We start from the raw sequence: 21,659 nt of genomic DNA, 5'->3' as shown, positions 1-21,659 counted from the left end.
CTTCTCATTAAAACAAAAGATGACAACTCCGTTGTTTGTTGCTTCATTGTAGTGCTGTGTTCAACACTCTTTGCCTGCTTATGTACAAACACATGGACCAGTTTGTTACAGTTGGACTGATTACCACCTGGAGGAATCCTGCCACTTTGGGAGCCCGGTGGACTGTCAAAATATCTGTAATGTTTTTACTGTCCTTAGCTGGTAGAAAGACAAACTTTAATAACTTTCTGCTTTACCTGTGGCATGAAGCCTGTCAAGTGTTTTTCCTAAAGGAATTGACATACCAAGTTTCTATTACACCAGTAAGGGGAGTCTAAAGTCAGTGTTGCCTACTTGGATTCTTTGTCGTTACATTTACTGACTCTTCTGTTTTTTTTTAGTAACTTCTTTTTCAAAAAGCACCAACTGACAAATCGCATGACTGAATTTTTAGACAAACCTTAGCTACTTTTGACATGAATGAGCTTCTAACTTTCTCTGTGAGTCGGCTCACAGAGAAAGTTTACCAGTGAATACAGCTGAATTCACAGCACAGCTGTTTAATAAGTGTGTTGATTTTGTGATATATTGTGCATATATAGTCAGGATCTCAGCAGTGCAGAGCAGCAGCTTGGAAATGTCTCTCTGGTTAACATCCAGTTTTAATGGACGTTCCCTGAGATTTAAACAATGTTTTTCTACACAACATGAGTATGTGCTTAGCTAGTGAGTTTTAAAGATCTCCCTAAAATAATGCATGTTAAATTGTGTCATCTGATCCTCAGACAAACATACTGAATTTAAATTTATACAAATTAGAGAGCACCAAACAACTTTTGAGTAGCTTTACCAATACATTAACTCAAATTTAATGAAAGCCCTCAAAGAATAATCAGTTATCATTGTTGTTGCAGTAAGTAGCATTTATTCACTCACTGAGTTGATCAATCAACTATTTTCTCTACATGTAGTGGCAAGAAAACATGAATGAACCCTTTGGGAGTATCTCTATTTATATATAAATTTGTCTTAAAACATGATCTTCATCTAAGTTACAATGATTAATGAACATAATCTACTTTAACCACTCTGTATTTTGTAAAAAAGTCTATGAATCCCTATTCTCAATGAACAAATGATGACAGTCAGGAGTGTTCATAAAGATAGCTTGTACAAAAAAGTTGTTCTAAGTGGCGGAATTCTAAGACTTGATCCTGATAAAGATAAACGTTATTCACAAAGCATCTTAGTCCTCAAGATACCTCTGAAAGTGAAAAACTGTTCTGAGTAGGTGTTGAGTAATTAGATACCTTTTGTTAGATTTGTGTGTCAACAATCAGGTTTTTGTGCTTGAATCTCCCCTCTTGCTTTTAGACTACTACACAGACCACCGCTTCTCAAACGCCTTACTGTCGCGCATGAACAGAGGGAATGAAGCTTATTCTGCTGCACTTTATTGCTGCTCTGTAACACTATGGTCGAATTTTCATCTTGAAATTGTTTAAATCTCGTCAACTAATTCAGCTGATGGTAAACTTTAGTCATTTGTCCAGTTGGGTTTTCTGGTTCTTTTACTTGCATCAATATTTATTTTACATAGACTGTTCAGCAATCGTACTGACGAAAGCTGAGCCATTAAGTACTAAAATAACAAGTACACACCTGTACAAAGTGCTATATAAATAAAGTTTGATTGATTCAGTCTGTTGTCTAGACACACTTCCTATTTTACAAGGATTAAATATTTTCTATTTAAAAGGCACCTCATCATGTACTCCTTGCATGATTCTGAGGGAACAGGATTATGATCAGCTACAGATGTAACTCCTTTCAATTGCTGCACTTCGTTAATGCAGTGACTTTAGCTGTGTCTCAATTCGGAAGCTGCATCCTCCGGTGGCTGCAGTTTAAGACCGATTGTGTCACAGCAGTGTCCTGATTCGAATATTCCTCAAAGCGCCTTCAAATGTGTCCTTCCACCCCCGAGCAACTTAGGCTCCATCAGGTGGATCCTTACCGGCCCAATATATCCCATGATTAATTTTGCCCATGTGACGAACAGTTTTTTAAAGAAAATAGCGGCAGCAGGCAGGACGAAAATGTAATTAAAATGTAAGTGCCCAACTGAACAGCTAACGGTACCAGCATGAAAACCTCATCACAACAGTGAAGTATGGTGAAGGGAGCATCATGATTGGGGCTTTGAGGCTCTTCGAGGGGGGAGTTTAAGTTTGTCAAGGTTTCTTGCATGATAACATCACAGTGGCTGTCAGCAGCAGGAGCTCAGTAGAAATTGGGTGATGCAGCCGGACAATGACAGTAAATCTACTACAGAATGACTTCAAACCAAGAAAATCTAGCTGACCAGGTGTTACCCAATATGAGCTCAGAGAACCTTTCATCCGACATATTATGGATATTTAGACAGAAAATGTCTGAACTGAAGCAGCTCTGTGGAAGGAATGTTCCAATCCTCCTCCTGATCGTTGTGCAGGTCTGATCTGCAGCTACAGGATGGAACTTATTGCTGCCAAAGGAGGTTCACCCACTTACTAAATCTAAAGCTCCACTTACTTTTTCCACCAGCACTCTAAATGTTTAATCGGTGCATTATTAGCTTGAGCACATTGTCTAGATTTGTGAAATAATGCCAAAGGTTTCACACACTTGCCGGTGTAAGTAAAGCATGGGTAGTGGTTTGCTGCACTGAAAAGTGTGTGCTAGTCAATTCAGTGCCCACACAAGTAATAAAAACAAGAGACAAAGGGAAGAGAGCTGGTAAAGTGATGCAGCAGTGAAAAGACAGGAAGGCAGCAATGAAGAGAGAAAGCAGTGGAGGGAGAAGACCTGAGTAACAATATGGCTGAGCTGGCTGATCGATAATATACTCTCTGAGCCATAACGTATTAATAGGAGGGAATACATTATTACTGTTAGGAGATGTCAGGTGGACAGGGCAGGCGCACACACACGCACACGAGTGCTGCAGAGTTTTCAGCTGAGCAAAGGTGAGGGACACAACACTGCATCTTGGCACAAAGCCAGAGAATATCCCTTAATCCTTAGCTCTCCACCCCACCTCGAGACACTCGCTCCGTAGAGCGCCATATCTCCTGTCCTCCTCCCCCACTCTGTCCATTTCATTTCCTGTATTAATATCCTGATTGAAGTGGTCACCTTTCCCTGTTGTGGTTAATGAGCAGCAGGTGTCTGGGTACAGCTCAGCAGACCATGGCTAGGACCCAGCTTCTTCGTCAGCCTGGAGAAGAAGAGGGTAGAAGTGCAGTCCACCCTCCTAAAGCATTTTAATGGTTTTTCCATTACTGTGGTTGGAGAAGAGTGGAAATAAAAGAGGGAGAGATACAGGGCGATGTTTGCTGTGTCATTAAAATAAAGTTTACCACTTTGGTGTTGTATCCAATAATATTGCATTATTTCAACTTTGTTGCCAGAAAAAAAATTACTAAATATAAATCCAGTTTAGAGTATAGTACCAAAGTTTGATTTCTAGCTAGAGTTTAAATACACACCATACCCAAACAAAAATGATTGTAGAGATGTTTTTCGATACCATATTTCCCTTCCAGATACCGATTCCTGGACTTTAAGTATCGGCCAGTTCAACGTTCGGATCAGATACCAGTGCATTTAATACGATAACTTGTATAAGGTATTTTAAAAGCTGTATGCTAGTAAGCCTTTATGGAAGTGATGATTGCTATCGTTGTATGGCCTGGCTCAGGTTCCACCCTTTAAAAACCAATACATACAGAGAAGAAACAGCATAACTTATATAAGTTGGACAGAACTTAAAGAAATCCCAATTAAATACATCTAGGAATACACAAAATTGACTTCCTATAAGTAACTGCTGTAATTGACAACACTAGTTCCACCCCTCGAAACTGTTACACGACGCCACGCACCAAATGCAGACAGTCCTTGACAGTGGATGGTGTCCAGGGGGATCTCCTCCCAGACCTGATCAGGGCACCAGTGAGCTCCTGGACAGTCTGTGCGGTACAATATTACGAGCAGTATGGAGGCATGTTGTTTTTTTTCCCCGTTTTTTTTAATACATCTTAAGATAGTTCACTAATTTCTTAAATTGTATTGGATTTGGCTGCAACGCTGTTTACCCCTGAAACTCCTAAAGTGTTTTGTGGACTCAAACACTTTACCCTCCCCTCCATCGGCATAGGGGTGAGTAGTACTGTGAACTATCCCTTTAAGTCAGAGGCAGTAATATAGTGTTACCTTGACTCACCCTCCGTCAGATCTCTGAAACTGACTATTGACATGCTAAAGCATTGTTTTCAGTTAAAAAGTTTTCTTTCCTTTATGTACACACAAACCAATACAAACTATACAAAGGTGACCGCACATCATTTATGAAAAATAACAACTGTTACATTCCATGCGATAATTGCGAGTAGAGAGGTACACATTCTTCCCACAGCAGTGGAGCTTAAGCGTTTCCATTAATCATGCCGACTTCACTGCACACGACAAATACTCACTTGTTTATCTGGCGTCTTTGCTACAGTGATTATAGACTCAAATATTTGGACACCAGAAATATTAACCTACTTGCTTGCATGATGAATGCGGCTTGAATTTCCCATTCATTGTTTAGATACTATACTCATTATCACAATCAGCATCATAGACATCATTACCACAATCATGTTACTCATCGTCTTAACTAATCAACACTCATTAACACAACACAACAGAGAAGAATTAAAAAAACTAATTGCTCCACTCATGATTTATCTTTTTCTCTACTCTCACTTTCTCCATGTCCTTCATTGTTCTCTTCTGGCTGCTGGTCATGTTTGCAAACATGTGCCCCTGCATTAGCATCACTGCCAACGTTTTTTAGGATTAGCAGGCATCCCCATGCTCTTACTACTGCCGCCCTGTTGATCTGCTGGAGTGGCTGCAGTTTGCTTTGGGACTGACTGCCTGAGGCAGTTTGAATCAATGGGTGATAAAGAAATAACAGTACAACCCCTCTCATTTGTATCAAAAATGCTGGATCTCTATGAAGGCAGAGAAAGATGGATACAAATTAAGATGTAGGTTTAAGATGAAAGCAGCCAGACTCCTTGTCACATTATAGTGCTCTTGTCATAATGATAGAACAGCTGTGACTTTCATTATAACGACTAAGATATGTAAATAACAAACTAAACTATAAAGATAGTAGTCATACTCAAAATAAAGTAGTCATTCAATAAGAGACAGCTAACTCGTATTTTTGTTGATCAAATTATTTGGTATTACTATATTAATTATTTGGAAATGATTTAGTACACCTTGCTTTAAATGTCTATATTTGATTTATATATTTTTGTGCTGTTCATTTTATTATACTGTAAAACAAGGTGGAACTGTCCTATTTTGTGTGTGTGTTCGTGTGTTTAGAATTTGTTTTAGGTTAGGGTTAGTGTTGGGCATTTACACTAATCAAAAAAATTAATAAGGGAACACGTACTCGTCACAGTATAACACCAAGTCAGGTTAAACTTCAGGGATATCAATCTGTCCATTTAGGAAGCACAAGTAATTGTGAATCAATTTCACCTACTTTGGTGCAAATGAGAGTGACAACAGGTGCAATGGAGAGGCAAAAGCAAGACAACCGCCAAAAAGTGAATGGTTTTGCATGTGTTGGCCACAGACAATTATTCTCTCCTTATCCTTCCTGACTGATTCTTCTCTAGTTTTGTGTTCGGTTAGTGTCCTTGTCACTACTGGTAGCATGAGGCGTTATCTGCAGCCCAATCAGGTTGCACAGGTAGTCCAGCTCCTCCAGGAGCATCCATATGTGTGTTCACAAGAAGGTTTGCTGTGTCTCCGATCACAGTCTCAAGAACATGGAGGAGCTAACAGGAGACCGGTCGTTACACAAGGAGAGCTGGACTGGGCCATAGAAGGGAATCCGTTGATCGCGATTGACTGGTCGATCTCAACAGTCTTCACTGTTGATCTCTGTAACTCTCTGGACTCACAGGCTGCGGTTGCGCCGCTGATCAGCTGTGTGTCGGTTGTCTGTTGTTCACACACGCTGTGTGTCCGCTGCCGGTTTATCCACTGCATGTCTTTCAATACAAGATGGATTATGTACGAAACTAAATGTCAGGACTCTACGGTATGAAGACGTTTATCTTCCAGTCTGTCGATAACACTCAAAGCCCTGTTAGAAAAAAATAATGGATTCAGAAAGTGAAACAGTGGAGTGCTTTTACTTTGAAACGGCTTCAGGAAGTGTTGGAAATACGTTTGTGACATTGTGTTTCACAGCAGAATTAACTAAGAAAATGAACTTTCACCTGAGTTTGAATGTTTATCTGTTGAATTTATGTGACATAACATAAATTGTTTCAATACTTACTGTATACGATTCAAAATAAAAGCACTCCAGTGATTCTGTTGACCAAATCCATTCTTTTGTTCAAAAAAGGGATTTTTATTGTGAAAGTATGTGGCTTCATACTGTTTAGTACTGGTATATATTTGAGTACACAGGACTATTTTTATACAAAGAAATAATCATATTTATGGCCATAATCCATGCAAAGCCTATGTAAAACAATTGTGCTGCAGTAGCAGCTCCTCTGCAAAATATATTGTTGAACTGGGAAGCTAAAGATTGTGCTTTGAACAGATGCTGTATATATGAATTGATATTAATGTGAATATTGTCCATGAATAGATAATGTTGCATAACTGCCTTTCTTTGTGTATATTTATGCTTGCCTGTAACATCATCCAACATGACCAGTTTGGTGGTGGGTCAGTAATGGTCTGGGAAGGCATGTTTTTGGAGGGTCACACAGGCCTCCATGTCATAGCCAACGGTACCCTGACTGCTGTTGGGATGAAATCCTCAGAGTGATTGTCAGACCTTACACTGGTGCAGTGGGCCCTGGGTTCCTCCTGGTGCAGGGCAATGCCACGCCTCATGTGGCCAGAGTGTGTAGGCAGTTCCTGGATGACGAAGGCATTGATGCCATTGACTGGCCCTCACGTTCCCCTGACCTAAATCCAATTGAGCACCTAAGGGACGTTATGTATCGTGTGTCCGACGCCGCCAAGTACCACACAGACTGTGCACTGATGCCCTGATTTAGGTCTGGGAGGAGATCCCCAAGGACACCATCCACTGACTCATCAGGAGCATGGCCAGACATTGTTGGGAGTGCATACAGGCACATGGAGGCCATACACACTACTGAGTCACAAGAGTTGCCGTGATGCAAGTCACACAAATTGGATCAGCCTGTGATTTAAAGTTTAGTACTTAGATTTTCTGTGTGGTTTGAATCCAGCACTCAATGGGTTGATGATTTTGAATTCCATTGACCATTGTTGTGTCATTTTGTTTTCAAAAAATTATACAATGTACATCAGTAAAGATTATGAACTACAAAAGGAATTTTTCATCAATATCTGATGTTTGATTTCAATGTCCCCTTCATTTTTTGGAGAGGTGGTAGTAGTGATGGTTAGGGTTAGGGGCTAGGGAATGAATTATGTCAGTGTTCTCACAACTATAAAGAGATAAGTGTGTTTGCGTGTAGGAAAAAGGGGCAAAGATTGTCGCAAACTAGTTGAGTATACTGTGCCTCAAAACCCAATGATGTACCCTTGAGAAAGTCATTTAACCTCAGCCATGCTCCACTGCACAGTAGAGGACTGAGTATACATACAGAGCACATCAACATACAGTGTATCTGTGTATAGCACAATTTAATATGTACAGCACTTAAAATGCATAGTTGTAGTCTAAATGTGTGCAGGCTTATAATCCTGGGTTTGAGCTTCATCACAATGAAGTGCCAGAGTAACAGTTAATGTCTTGTTTTTATACCTAAATTAGTTTTTGTTTTCATACATGTTGGTGTGTTTTTAACAATGACAACATTATAGCCATTGTTTCAATCTGAAACTTTGGAACACCTGATTTAAAGCAGCTTGCAAGTTATGGTGAAGTTATTTTTACCAAGGTAAACACAGCATTTGCATGTAGAGATGTTAGGATGCTTTACTAATATGGACGGGTTGGCTCGCTTGGTCTGTGAAGCTTTCAAACACCTCTAGCCTGGCTATGCAGAACCAGTTAGCCTGACTATCACCTTTGTAAGCAAAATAATTATAATTTTTTTTGTCTGCTCTGTCCACATGTTGTGGTTAATCCACAAACCATCTCATTTTGTCAGTGGTCAGTGGAATCGTCACTGCACACACGCACTACTACTCTCCTGTTGCACACTCAGAAATAAACTGTGATTCTTAAAGAGTCTGTAATACTTCAAAATAATGTGTAGTCCAGTTTGAATGAACTGTACAACACTAATACATTTCTTTTTTGACATATCATTTAGCTGACTCTTTTATCCAAAGCGACTTCGAATAACTCCATTTAACCATGAGGGTACAAACCCAGAACAGCAAGAATCATGTAAATATATTATCTTAATAAAAGCCAAACCACAAAGTGTAAATTAATACAAATGAATATTTAGGTACTGTCATTTGTTAACGAACAAACACTGTAAAGTGTCTCAAAAATTGCCTTGAACGCATTGCTGGGAGGGGCTGGCTGAGACACGCCCCATCTACCTACCGATTTTCAACAGAGAAGTGTGAGGTGGACTGCTTCACGGCTTTAGAGTTTCCTGACAGTCAAGACCACGTTCATAAAGAGCCATTTGAACCGCTGTCACAGACGGCCAATGCGGAGACAGCCGGGCCTAAACCTTGTCTGAGAAGCATGGTGGTCCCGAGCCGTTTGAACCGCCAGCGCAGGCGGCTGTCTCAGCCAGCTGTTTAAATGGTGTGTGTCTCAGACAGCCGATGGGCAGGAGAGGATGTGGAACGTCTCTGAATGGCAGACGATGTGGTGGTTTAGGATCTTATTTTCAAAATGGCCCCAGCTTTCCAGGTTCTCTCTCACGGGGTGGTGGTTTGATTAAAAGCTTTTCAAATATAAGTAAATGTCATGACATACAGAAATCCCAAGTGGTTGACTCTACTGAACCATTGTTTTATCATTTTATTGTTTGAAACACTAGCTGACATTATGAGCCATGTTCAACCCATGAATGTAGTTCTATTTTTTCTTTAAAAATATGGTTATAAATGTGATTTTAAATAATTTAATTCTTTGTTTCATCAAAGAACAGTCGTATAATTTAGTTTACAGCTCAAAAACGTATATCTGTGCATCACTTTAAGAAAATGAGGACTTGAACTGTTCCTTTACTTATGAGCTCCAGGTTTTCCGAGAAATCCCACCTCTGATTTGATAGGTTCAGTTGTGTAACATTGTTCTCGTCGAGCAAAGCAAGGTGCTTACAGATGGCTGCCATTTGTGTCTCACAAAAATATTCAACACCGTGGGTCAGTGAAGCTTCCAACCTATGTTACAGTCCTGGTAGAATTTAGAAGTGTGGACTGTCCATCTTTATGTTTAAAGCTAAAAATAACACAGGATTATCTCCAGCACATGGATCTTTGTAGAAAGTGAGCAAGGTTTAGAGACATGGGCAAAAGATTATGTGTCCAGCTCCAACTTTGCCTATTTATCTCTAAGCCACAGCTGAGCTTTAACTAGGACGCAGAAAAAAAATGGAGAGAGGTGTGAGAGAGCGCACACACACACACACACACACACACACACACACACACACACACACACACACACACACACACACACACACACACACACACACACACGTGCACGCACAGACGACAAACCTCCAAAAGCCAGACTCAGGATTTCTAACTGTTGTGCATTGATACTGTAGACCCATATGCAGCGTACTCACCATTGTTCACATTAGGAGGAAGTTGTTTGAGAGAGAGAGAGAGAGGAAGAAGAGGAGAGAGAAAGAAGAAGAGAGAGAAAGAAGAAGAAGAGAGAGAGAGAGAGAGAGAGAGAGAGAGAGAGAGAGAGAGACTCTTCCCATCTTTGATGTGCTGTTTGTAGACTGCACTTTGACAGTATATAAAGATGGACAACTCATCTCCACTTCCTCCCACTATCCAGAAATTAAGTGAAAATATCACTCAGACAAACGCTGTCATCTTGCATCACCATCTTTGGAGCCGGAGACTGCTCAGTAGCAATCTCGGGATGAAGCTGCAGTATCAAGGTCCTGTTGATACACAGGCCAGTCGTTATTCTCAGCTGTCAATCGTGACGTCCCGCCCCCTTTTTATAGCAGCAAATTACTAAACTAAACTGAATTGACCAGAATAATTTCAACTTGGGCATACATTAGTGTGAATAGAAGGACCTAGAATGATAGAAACCATATTTGAGAAAAAAATGTTTGACCTGTTTGACTTTTTAGTTTGGTCCAAGTCCCCTCTGTTAACATGGAGGAGGCCGGGGTTATGTATCCTGCCCCCAGGCACCAGGTGGTGATTGAAACCCTTTGGGTTTGGGGAGCCGTCATGTCGTCCATCTTTATGTGCAGTCAATGGGACTGCACTGCCAGAGGAGACAGGACACTGGACCTGATATGCTCATGTTCAGAAGAGTCAACCTCACCTTGTACATTTACATTTATACATGGTTAAACTCACTCACTGTGTATTTCTTATCAGTACTATTTATAGTATTTACTTTTTTTACTCACAACCTCCTCTTTCCTATGTGTGTTGTGCAATTGTAACAAAGCAGTTGCCCTTCAGGGATCATTCGAGTCTTTTCTAATTCTGATTTCCTTCTCTTTTTTTGTTAGTGTCTGACTCTCTCTCTCTCCCCCTCCCTCCCTCTCTCCCTCTCTCCCTCTCTCTCTCTCTCTCTCTCTCTGTGGTACGAGCGTGGCGAGGCCAGATGAGTTGCTATGTCAGACAGAATGCAGCAGTGAGGGAGGTGAAGCTTTATTTCTCCGTGAAAGGTGCATTTTTCTCTTGTCAACAGGCATGGCTGCATCAGCCTCTCCATGACTCCCCCCCCCCGCACCCCCAATTCCCAATCTCCATCTTTGTTTTTACATTTCTCCTCCTTTCTATCTTCACCTCTCTCCCGCGCTCTCTCACTGCTTCCTATCTGGAGCTGTACAGAGGACAGATTGAGGGTATTATTTTTCTTCGACAGAGTTTTTCTGCCATGCGGTGATACTGAAGGTCCCATTCTGCTCCTGTGTCCAAGATAAATCAAAAACATTTTTCTTCAGCTGCAATCAATGCCGTAGCCCTTTCCTAACAGCTCTGCCTTCCCCTCTCTCTCTTACACATAGGCACACATGTACACACTTTTACTCACATACACACAGACGCACTGCTCCTCCTCTGTTTCTTCCTCGGGCGATGGTTCTCTCTTGAACGCTGACATCAGATAGCCTCCCTCCAGCAGTCCACTCCTCTGGGAGGGATTTGCATCTCATTTACATCTCGTTACAGTTTTAATAGAGGAAACTGTTCTCCATCCTGTGTGAAAATGATGAGGGGGTAAGAGGAAAGGTGAAGACGGCTGGGGAAAGTCAGTCTACTGGCGACTGTCTGCCTCCGAGCAGCTGTTACTGTATATCCCCTGTCTTTTATAACCCTGCAATTAAACATCAAATACCAATAAATCCACAAATCTGTCTTTATCCTTCAATTTTCTCAATAACGCATCAATTTAACACTTTTGTGTTTGTTTCTGAGGGGCTAGGGAAATGTTCTCAAGACACCAACTCTGACCCCCTGTAATTTTGTCTCATCAATGATATCACTACTATGTCATCATTAGTGACATCAGAAGATGACTTGGATGATGGGGAGATTTTAGACTGTGGATTTGTGAGTGTGTAAATGAAACCCACTGACCGGCACATTTTCAGTGGACAAAAAGTCACTTGTATTTACCTTCTAATTCCACAAACGTCTTTCCTGTCCGTCTAAAAATATTACCAGTGCTCTGTAGCAGCAGCAGCGTAAATGATGTTGATCTTGACAACAGCACGTTCACGACAACAGCAACTGGGTTCTGAGTCGAGCCTCACTGAACTTTGAATAAACAGGTGAACAGCTCTTTGTGCAGCAGTGGTGGGGCGACCTCGGGGTTCTGTGGACTGAGTCCTGCAGCTGGTCTTTACTCAAGATTCTATCAGTCAGTTTTGCAGTTTCAGAAAGAACTGAAACCAGCATCACCACAGGCCAAGTAAAGAGCCTATTCCAAATGGGCAGGTTTAGAACAGGCACAGCACTGGTTATTGAAAAATTAAAACAAAGATTAAACCTTTTATAAACATTGGAGGTGATTGTTTTAAACTTATGAATTCAAAAACACAGTGACAGTTGTAATAACTAATTGATATTTGCAAAAATCCAGACTTTACATTTCAGTAAAAGATTATATTCAGTTACATTTGTTAATGGAGCCGATCATAGCCAGAACTCAACTCTGTAGACCAGGCAAGTTAAGTCGTATAGCACATTTCAACAACAAGGCAATTCAAAGAGCTTTACATGAAATATAAAAGGCATCATGATTCATCTTAAAAGCAACAAACAATACAAAAACATGCATTTAAAAAGAGTTACCTAGAAAATACAAAATGTATAAATGAAATCAGGGTGAAAGTAACAGTGCAGTGCAAGGAATTTTTGATTATTTTTTCTATTAATCTCCATTGAGAGATTCCTCAGACCTTGCTTTAAGTGACCGCAGTAGGGTTCGTGTTTGCTGAACCAAGGGACATTTTTTGGAATTGTAGAGTCACTCTCCTGTCATTTAAAAAGAGCCAATAGGCTGGTATTCACTGAAATGGTAGTTCTTAGTATAGCTTCCTCTTCTCATACTCCACAAGCAAGTATACACATTCACATACAGTTAATAAGGCAGAAAATATGATTTGTTTATGTAAATTCACATCAATCAGTGTGTGACAATCCAGAGATAAACCGCGTCGTATCACACTGCTCTTCTTTTAATTACCTTATTGTGCTTTTTCTCCTCAGCAGCAAACTCCTGGAAGGAAGAGGCTTTTTCAATTAGGGACTGCTCCCCCCCATCTGAGCTCCGCACCCTGCCACACGCTTTGTTATTGTGTGTGTGTCTGTGTGTGCGCGCATGTGTGTGTGAATTATTTGGTAACCTTTCTAATTTCACACTTGTTAAGTTTCCATGTAAAAGGCAACATTTTAGAAAGAAACCCTCAGGATGGGTGAATGTCATTAGTGATTGTGTGCGAGTGTGTGTGTCCCTGTGTGTGTTTGTGTGTCGGGGGGGTTGATGGCACAAATAATATCACGGGCTGGTTGGACTCCTTTTAAACGCCTTTTTCCACACACACTTTGCTAACACACAGTCAAACGCACAAACAGAACGAATCTCTGTACTTTTGTGTACATTCTGCCGACAAAATGAGGTGATTAGCTATTTTCTATTGTTTGTGATCTTGGGCCTCCCCAGGCAGACTGTGCTGTGTGTGTTTCTGTGATGATGCTCTTTTTATGTTTATTTCTCTCTCTCTTTCTCCCTTCCTTTCTAATTTATGTGTTGTTGTTATTGGAGCCGGTGCTGATAGGCCCAGAGATGGCATTTAGCTAAAGAGCAGAGAGGCTGTTAGGTTCTCCATTCATCTAATCAATCTCACTAATGAAACCACTGTCCTCTCCACAGCCTCCATCTTCCCCTTCTTCTCTCGTCTTCTCTCTCTTCTGTCTTCCTGCCCCTTGCCCTCTCATCATTTGCTCTCCTTGTGCTTTTATCCCCTTTACTTTGTATCCCTTTACATCCCTGTGCCACCCACGTACCCATTCTCATTTTGTTTCCATCCTCACTTCTATCCTTCCATCCTCCCTTCCTTCGTGCAGCTGTCCTAGATTCACCACTGGTAGATTTTGTTCCCAGTGAAGCTCCTTATTCTGGTGTTTGCTTCCTCCATTTCAGCAAAACCAATGTCTCCTCCCCTCCCCCTACATAATAGATGGTGGATTGACCCAGTTAGGGTGAGAATGGGTATTTTACAGGGACTGTAAATGTGCCAAGGTGTGTGTTTGTGTATCTGTATCTTCAAATGTGCACATTACATTGGCCCCAACAGGTTGATCATAGCGTGCTAGGGATTTAAATTAGTAATTTCATCTGTTTTTGAAACTGGAATAGTGAGATGGTGTTGTAGGCACAATTTAAATTTCACATTCTCTTGTGCTCTGTAAAGATTCTTGTAATATTTGCAATAATTGATCAACTATTAAAACTGTGTAGGGAAAAATGCCATATAATTATCACAGTCTCTTAATTCTGATCATTATATGAGTATCTGAATATCTTCGTTTAGTGTTCACAATTTGTTTCCCATTCTACAGCCCAAATGATTAATCAATCAATACAGGGCTGATTAGTTGACCATGAAAGCTGTTGTTAAATGTGGACTCATGGTCTGCACATTATCTGACTTGACCCATGACATTAAATGTGGAGGGGTGAGGTGTGGTTCACACAGTTGTAATACAGCAACTAGCATTTTATCAAATACTAGATAGAGATTACATAAAAAACCTTAATACATTATAACATGTATAACATTACATTATTCCACCTCACTAGAAAACTGGACTCCAACTGCATACAAATACTTTCATGCAAATTATACAAGCGTTTCCTCTTCTAAACCCATTTTTCTAATATCGGGACACTTCTGACTGCATTGTTCATTCACCATTCTAACCATTGGTGATTCAACACAAAGCAGACTACAGTTGGTCTGGTTACCCATAGTTTAATGGTGCATGAACGTTTAGTATGGAGGTGAAACTATGAAGAAGTGCAAAGTTTGTGTTCATCCAGATGTAACAGACACCTGTGAGCCCTGGAAACAATGCAGCAGTAATACGACATAATGTTATTTGATCCCTTTCTTGGGTGTAGTTAAAGACATTTAGTTGTTCTTACCCAAATACACATCCAAGGTTGTGCATAGAGAGGTAGAGCAAAAAAAATGAGAAAGTGAGTAAAAGTGTGCATGAAGTCGCTCTTGAATGCTGTAAATCTAGAAAGAGAGAGGGAGAAAACCCCCCAGGGTCCCTTGTATCTTTTCCTCTGTAATTCATTCTAAAATCTGTAATTATTCCAGTGTATGTTTGCTACTACTGTGTGTGTGTGTGTGTGCGTGTGCGTGTGTAGGCTCGGGGTGTTGTGTGTTGGACAGAGACCCTACAGAAAACCTTTGTTGAGGAGACTTCCCTGCAGCAAGGTCGCTCCTGCCCTCCCTCCATCAGTAAATCTCTCTCACAATATCTGTACAACATTCATAGTTTTTATGTCCCTGCCTCTCTCGTGCACATGCACACACATGCACACACACACACAGACTTGCATGTACCAGACAAACATGCTACATGAATGAATTTTGTAGAGGCAGGTCCCTGGTGAGGCCACTGGCTGTAACTTCAGAATATAAAGTGGAGTGTATATCTGTCATGGCGAGTGTGATTATGAGAGTGTCTGAGAGCTGGAATGTGTGCAGCTGTGACTTTGTGGGTCTTCTGGGTAATGGCAGTGATTATTATGTATGGATACGCTGACTTTTGTTAGAGGACAAAACCTGTCCCTTATAGGGCATTGAATATACACACACAAACACGTAAGCTCATACATTTAAAAGCTGCATTCACTGTGTTATGTATGTTGCCCCTGTATTATGTACGTATACAGCAGTATATAAACACACCAACATTTTTCATTCTCAGTAGCAAATACACAGAGGGACATTTTGTCCTTCTAATGCTTTGATGTACACCCAAGTGCGGCTCTCTCTCTGTGTGTGTGTGTGTGTGTGTGTGTGTGTGTGCGTGTGTGCGTGCGTGCGTGCGTGCGTGCGTGCGTGCGTGCGTGCGTGCGTGCGTGCGTGCGTGCGTAAACTGCAGGACAGTGATACCATGGTTCCCCTGCTCTCCCACTGTGAAAAGAGGAGCCTCACATGATTTTACCTTTGAGTCCGTAATACAGACACACTGTTTTATGCTCACACACTTTGTCTTGCACACACACCCCTCAGTTGGATGAACATCAATCACGGCTCCAGCTTCACCTGTCATTGTCTTTGTTGTCGCTTATACAAACATCCTCCTTCTGGTCAATGGAATAAAGACCCCAATCCCGATTTACATTCACAGCACATAGTACATTTTTGCTCCCGTACACACTCTCGCCCTCTGGGGAGGAAGAAAACTTAACAGCAGTGTTTCAGTGAAAACCATGGAGGAATGGAGGACAGTGCTGTTACCCTCTTGCAACTGCATGAAAAAAGAAGTAGTGAAATAGAGAAAAAGATATATGTTCTTTGTGGGGAAGTTAGTTGATTTGTGATGTGATGAAAAGAGCAGGGAAAGAATGGAGAGACGTAGAAAGAAGGAATGTGAAATTGGGACAATCAAGTCAGAGGGAGGGACATGTGAGGGGTGTGAGGATATACATATATTTGTGTGTGTGTGTGTGTGTGTGTGTGTGTGTGTGTGTGTGTGTGTGTGTGTGTGTGTGTGTGTGTGTGTGTGTGTGTGTGTGTGTGTGTGAGAGATGAGCCTGCATAAACATGCACAGAGCTGAATGTGGATCAGGGACAATAAAACCTCCATTAAAGATTTATTCTGGAGAGACGGAAGAAGGGAGGGCCGGATGATAGAGAGTGGAAGACGGGAGGTGAGAGGAGGGAAATGGGAGGGGGGAGAGAGGGTTTGTGTCACAGAGTGGATTATACCAAAGACACCTCTCCACCCATCACACACACACACACATACACACACACACACACACCACACAAACGTGGCTGCTCAGACTGCATTTAAATAGCTCTGTCACCTCCAGCTATAATATCAGACAATGGTTCTTTGAGCAGACCCTCGTCTTCAGAAGTGTCTTTCGTGCTTCCTGACAGGCTCAAGCGAGAGCTAACTGGCTAGCTGGGCACAATTATAGATCCCATCTGTGTAGTCACAGTGCTACGGCAAACCTCGGCCCAGCGAGCCCGAGGCCTACTCTGTCAAAATGTCACCTGATCGGGCTGCGCTCCAGGCGAGACACCCAGGCACTTTTCAGTTAATATCTACAAAAGGACTGCGGGTACAAGAGGAGGGGGGAGGGGGTAGAAAATGAAATGACATGGGGAAAATATAATCTAATTCACCGCCCCCCCTCCTCCAATGAAGTGTGCTGTCAACTTTATCTCAGAGCTCCAACCCCATACCCACTCCTGCATTCATCTAGTTTGAGGTGATTGAGATTCAGAGTTGATGCTGATGACATTTGAGCAGGTACTTTACTGTTCCACTCACGATTGACTGACTGACCGACTTACGCAAGGGGCGGGGAGCTGCTAAATGCATGGAGAAAAGGGAGGAGGAGGAGGAGGTGATGGATGGCAAGAAGATGTGGCTGGAAATGGAAAATGAGGAAGAGGGAAAGAAAAAGAGACTAAGAGGGTTGGAGGGGGTTGCAAAGCTGGAAGAAAAGCTCAATCAGGATTGCAGATATGGGGGAAAAGGGGAGTCAAATGTATGGAGATGGAAAGTGATGAGGCAAGAGGTGGGGACAAAAGGCACTAGAGAGGCATTTTGTGGTGGTGGAGGAGGAAGCTGGAGATATAAGAAGGCGTAAAAAGGGCACTTGGACAGTAGAGGGCAGGGAGTCTCAGGAGTGGGACATTTACTCTCAAACCAATGAGCTATCAGAGGACTGCATTTTAATAAAGGAGAGCAACAGAATCAATATGAAAATCCCCATGTTGGCTGTCAGGATTAGTGTGTCCATAATGTGTGTGTATGTGCGTGTGGGTGTGTGTATGGGAATGTGATTATCAGTGTGTTTGAGAACACTGTGACAAGGATAATTATGTTTGATTACTAAAGACCCCAGCGAGGGTTTGCATTATCAGCCATTGTGCTCCTTTGGTATTTTCCTAAGCCTTGATGTGAGCTGCCATCGCTCTGTGTGTATTTTGATAGCCCTGTCTTATTCCTCTTCTGTTTGACTCGTTAAACAGGAAGTTTTGCATAGTAAATACAACATTTGTATCAGTGTCTTTTATTGAGAGAAGATTTTTACTGGCTCAGACACTCCATCGGGGTGAAGCCAAGTTGAGACTACTTCAGTCACTAACAGAGAAAATGCACATGCTGCTGAAATGAATATGCAAATCTGTGTACCGGTCCCATACCATTTTTAAAACAGTATATTGGTTTCACCCAGGTAAAACTGCTTTACCGCCACCTTCTGAACGGGAGTGTGGAGCACAAAAAACAAACATTGAGGCAATATTGGCTTAGACAATTTGCAATGTGACACGAACGTACATTTTATTGTTGTTTTGGTCGCATCTGTACGCAATATTTTTTTAGTTTTTCCTGCTCAGCTCGCTCTCATTGGCTTTTGCGGGTTTCTGGAGGAGCTTAATCGTAAATATCATTTTTTTAAATTATTTATGATTCAAGATCAGGGAGCCTCCAAGTCAATCGGTAGCGTTAAGATTATCTTGTAAACCCCCAATCGTTTCGATTATGCTCAAGTGTGTAGCAGCCTTAAAATGTCAGCAATTTGGCAATACTTAATTCTGGAAAGTCCCTCAAGTATGAGGGCCATTTATACCATATGCAACATTTCAGTTTCAAGGGGTGGCTTCATTCCTAGATTGATTTATTCATCTTCTTCTTCTCTCATAACTCAAACGAGATAATAAAAGGTTGACATTCATTCTCTGTATGTTTTTGTTTTTCAAAGGCTTTAACCTGAGTCAGGCCAAACAGCAATGACAGCAATCACCACTTCCATACAAGGTTAGTAGCATCAAACTGTTAAAATAGAAATAATATATAAAGATATAATATAATATAAACATATATATTATATGTTGTATATGTTTTGTTTGTTTTGGTTTAAATGCACTGGTATCGGATGGGTAGTCTGTATTGGCCAACACTCAAGTCCAGGTATCATAATTGGTATTGTGAATAGTCCTTATAGACCTGATAGTACCAGGACATCTCTAGTCACTAATAAATATAAATTAACTCAATTTATATACTATAAACCACTATAAATTATAGTGGACATTTACAATGTGTACAAACACAGTGATATATGCAGCTAAAAAGCAGTGGTTAAAAAAGCTTTGAATAGTGTATAACAGAAATGATGCAAAGACAAGAGAAAGACATCAAAATTGAGAAAAGCACATGTAAAAAGATAAAATGTACGCATCACACTATAGTGTTAATCTATAAATGGCAGTTTTTAAAAGATGCTATGGATTCTTCTGTCTTTTATGCGATCGTACACAGTTCCTATCTGGTGATTGTGACCTGTAAAGCTTTAGACTTTTGCTTGAAATACTGTCTGATAAAATCTTGAAAATATAATCAGAGTTTAAGATTGAGCAAATGGAGAGGAACTGAGGTTGGGCTTCTGTGAGTTTGACTATCAAAACCAATAAGAATCCACACTTATGGCTGTCTGGGCCATTTAGGAAAAGATATTATTAAAAAAATAGTTTTATTTTTGAGTTTTTGGTACCAAATTGTATAAACAAGAGGCTCAAAACAGAGACAACTGTGGAAAAACTGGCAAAGGGTTAATGTTTGTGGTAAACAACTGTGTGTAGTAAATGTCATTATTGTTTCCCCTTGAATGTTAAGATCTGTGTTTTCTGGTTAATAACAGTTTGATGCCATTGTGCGATTATATCTGAACCGGTGCCTCATTTATAAAACATTGCACTGGACTCTTACTAAAAGCCTGCTCGCACACAAAAGCCAGAAATGGGGAGCATTAAAAAGTAAGCAGATTTCTGAAATTGTGCACATGCACACCTGCAGATAACGGTCCAGATATCTTACAATCATTTTTCTTTCCCAGACATTTCACATCTCACTCAAAAATACAGACAAAGGTTAATAAACTTTATTACTTTAATTTAAGTGAATAAAGATTCTTTCCTGACAGTGTTTATACTTAAACTCTAATTCTATCACTGCATCTCAGAATGACCCAAGGAGACTGTGTGATGATGAATGGAAATAAAAAGTACCTTGTGATGTAAAGAAACATTATCCACACCTCTGCTTTGGCAGCACAGTCTGACATTACTTAACTTTTTTATTTGCTTCACATATTCATTACAGTTTGTTTACCAGTTGGTAAGAAAATCCTCATTTAAAATCTACCTTAAGCTTGACTTTAATTATCAGAATGGATCTTTTAATTTAGTCATGTCATCATAATATTTACGTTTCCCAAAGTTGAATATCATTAATGGCTGTTAGAATAGCCAGATTGACTTGCAGGTATTGCATTTCTTCTCAAAGCCTTTACTCATGGTTCGGACAATGTTGTTTGTAACACCTCAGCCTCTTCTACATGAAGGAGCTCATAGCCAGATAGGAAAACCCTGGAATGACAGAGCCAGGTGATACAAATTCATCAACAAATGTAACATTGATATATCCTGGATGTGTTAAAGTTGCTTCATAGTACAAGTGGAGCACCATACTGAATGAAATCTGTGTCAGTTTTTATGTTTTAAAACTGAAAGGTGCTTATTGAAGAGTAACGTCTCTCCACAGCCCAATCTCAAATACAACTGACTTATAAGACTTATAAAGTGAATCTGTAATGTGTGATATTGAGAAAATGAAATGAGTGAGATGCAATACTATTTACTTTTTACATTCTGGCTTTATTTCACCACATCATCTTTTGCATTGTCAATTTCTCCTGTCTCCAAAATGTTTGTTTGCATAGGTCAGAGTTTCTGTACAGTTGCGCATATTCTCCCGTTTAATTTGTTTTTGTTGATTCCAACTTTTGTGTGGGAAGTGGCATACTGTGTCTGTACGTGTGTGTGTGTGTGTGTGTGTGTGTGTGTGTGTGTGTGTGTGTGTGTGTGTGTGTGTGTGTGTGTGTGTGTGTGTGTGTGTGTGCGTGTACGTGTGTCTGTACGTGTGTCTGTACGTGTGTGTGTGTTAGACTGACGTCTTTACAGCTCTATCGGGACAAGGCCATTGTTGCCTCTGGTTTGTGCGTTATAAAGACTGTAGGAATCTGTCTCCCTCTTTCACACACTAACACACACATGCAGTCACACGATGTTAACTGTCCAGGTCTTCATGCGTCACTTTCAGCTGGTTCTGTGTCTGCTTTGCCCTTTTTGCCCCACTCCATTCCTCCATCTATACACACATACCCACACATTCAAACACACACACATTTATCATTTCAGGATTTCTCTGCAGTCAGGGAGTCGACTCACGTAGCCCCAACATATCCACAAATAGATATCTCTAGTCTTATCATGCACTGCATTGGAGTATTGTGCTCTAGTAGACACACACACACACACACACACACAAACTTATTGTATATCGGCAATAGTAAAAATAGTTTGGAACAATCCCCTGTGATTCCACAGAAACCAACTTAAGAAATAATTTTAATAATAATTTCTTCTAAGATTTTATATTTAATATAGTACTCTAAGCTTGGTTTTGGATGTTTTATCAAAAATTATTGAATATCATCTTAAGATTAGAAAAGCTGGTCTATCGGCTGGTGGTCTATATGTTCTATGTTATAGTTCACTGTTCAGATATACTTTTTCTATACTTGGTTAAAATTATATTCCAATCTTTTTGCCTGACCTCCAGCCTGGACTGTACAGCTTGAAGCTGAATGATCTAGA

The 21,659-nt window shown here is 40.6% G+C and overlaps 1 protein-coding gene across 2 annotated transcripts in view; it reads left to right on the top strand.

Annotated features, from left to right (window-relative positions):
• The window catches only part of dab1a (DAB adaptor protein 1a), a 239,200-nt gene that overhangs the window by 35,083 nt on the left and 182,458 nt on the right, over positions 1–21,659 (top strand). For both annotated transcript variants that reach the window (XM_034583814.1, XM_034583813.1), the window contains one exon: positions 18,704–18,759. The gene's annotated coding sequence lies outside the window, so the exon portion shown is untranslated. The remainder of the gene's footprint in view (positions 1–18,703; positions 18,760–21,659) is intronic.

This window comes from Hippoglossus hippoglossus, chromosome 4, assembly GCF_009819705.1.
Source record: "Hippoglossus hippoglossus isolate fHipHip1 chromosome 4, fHipHip1.pri, whole genome shotgun sequence".
NCBI lineage: Eukaryota > Metazoa > Chordata > Actinopteri > Pleuronectiformes > Pleuronectidae > Hippoglossus > Hippoglossus hippoglossus.
Note: the sequence above shows the minus strand (reverse complement) of the source record. Positions and strands in the feature narration are given on the sequence as shown.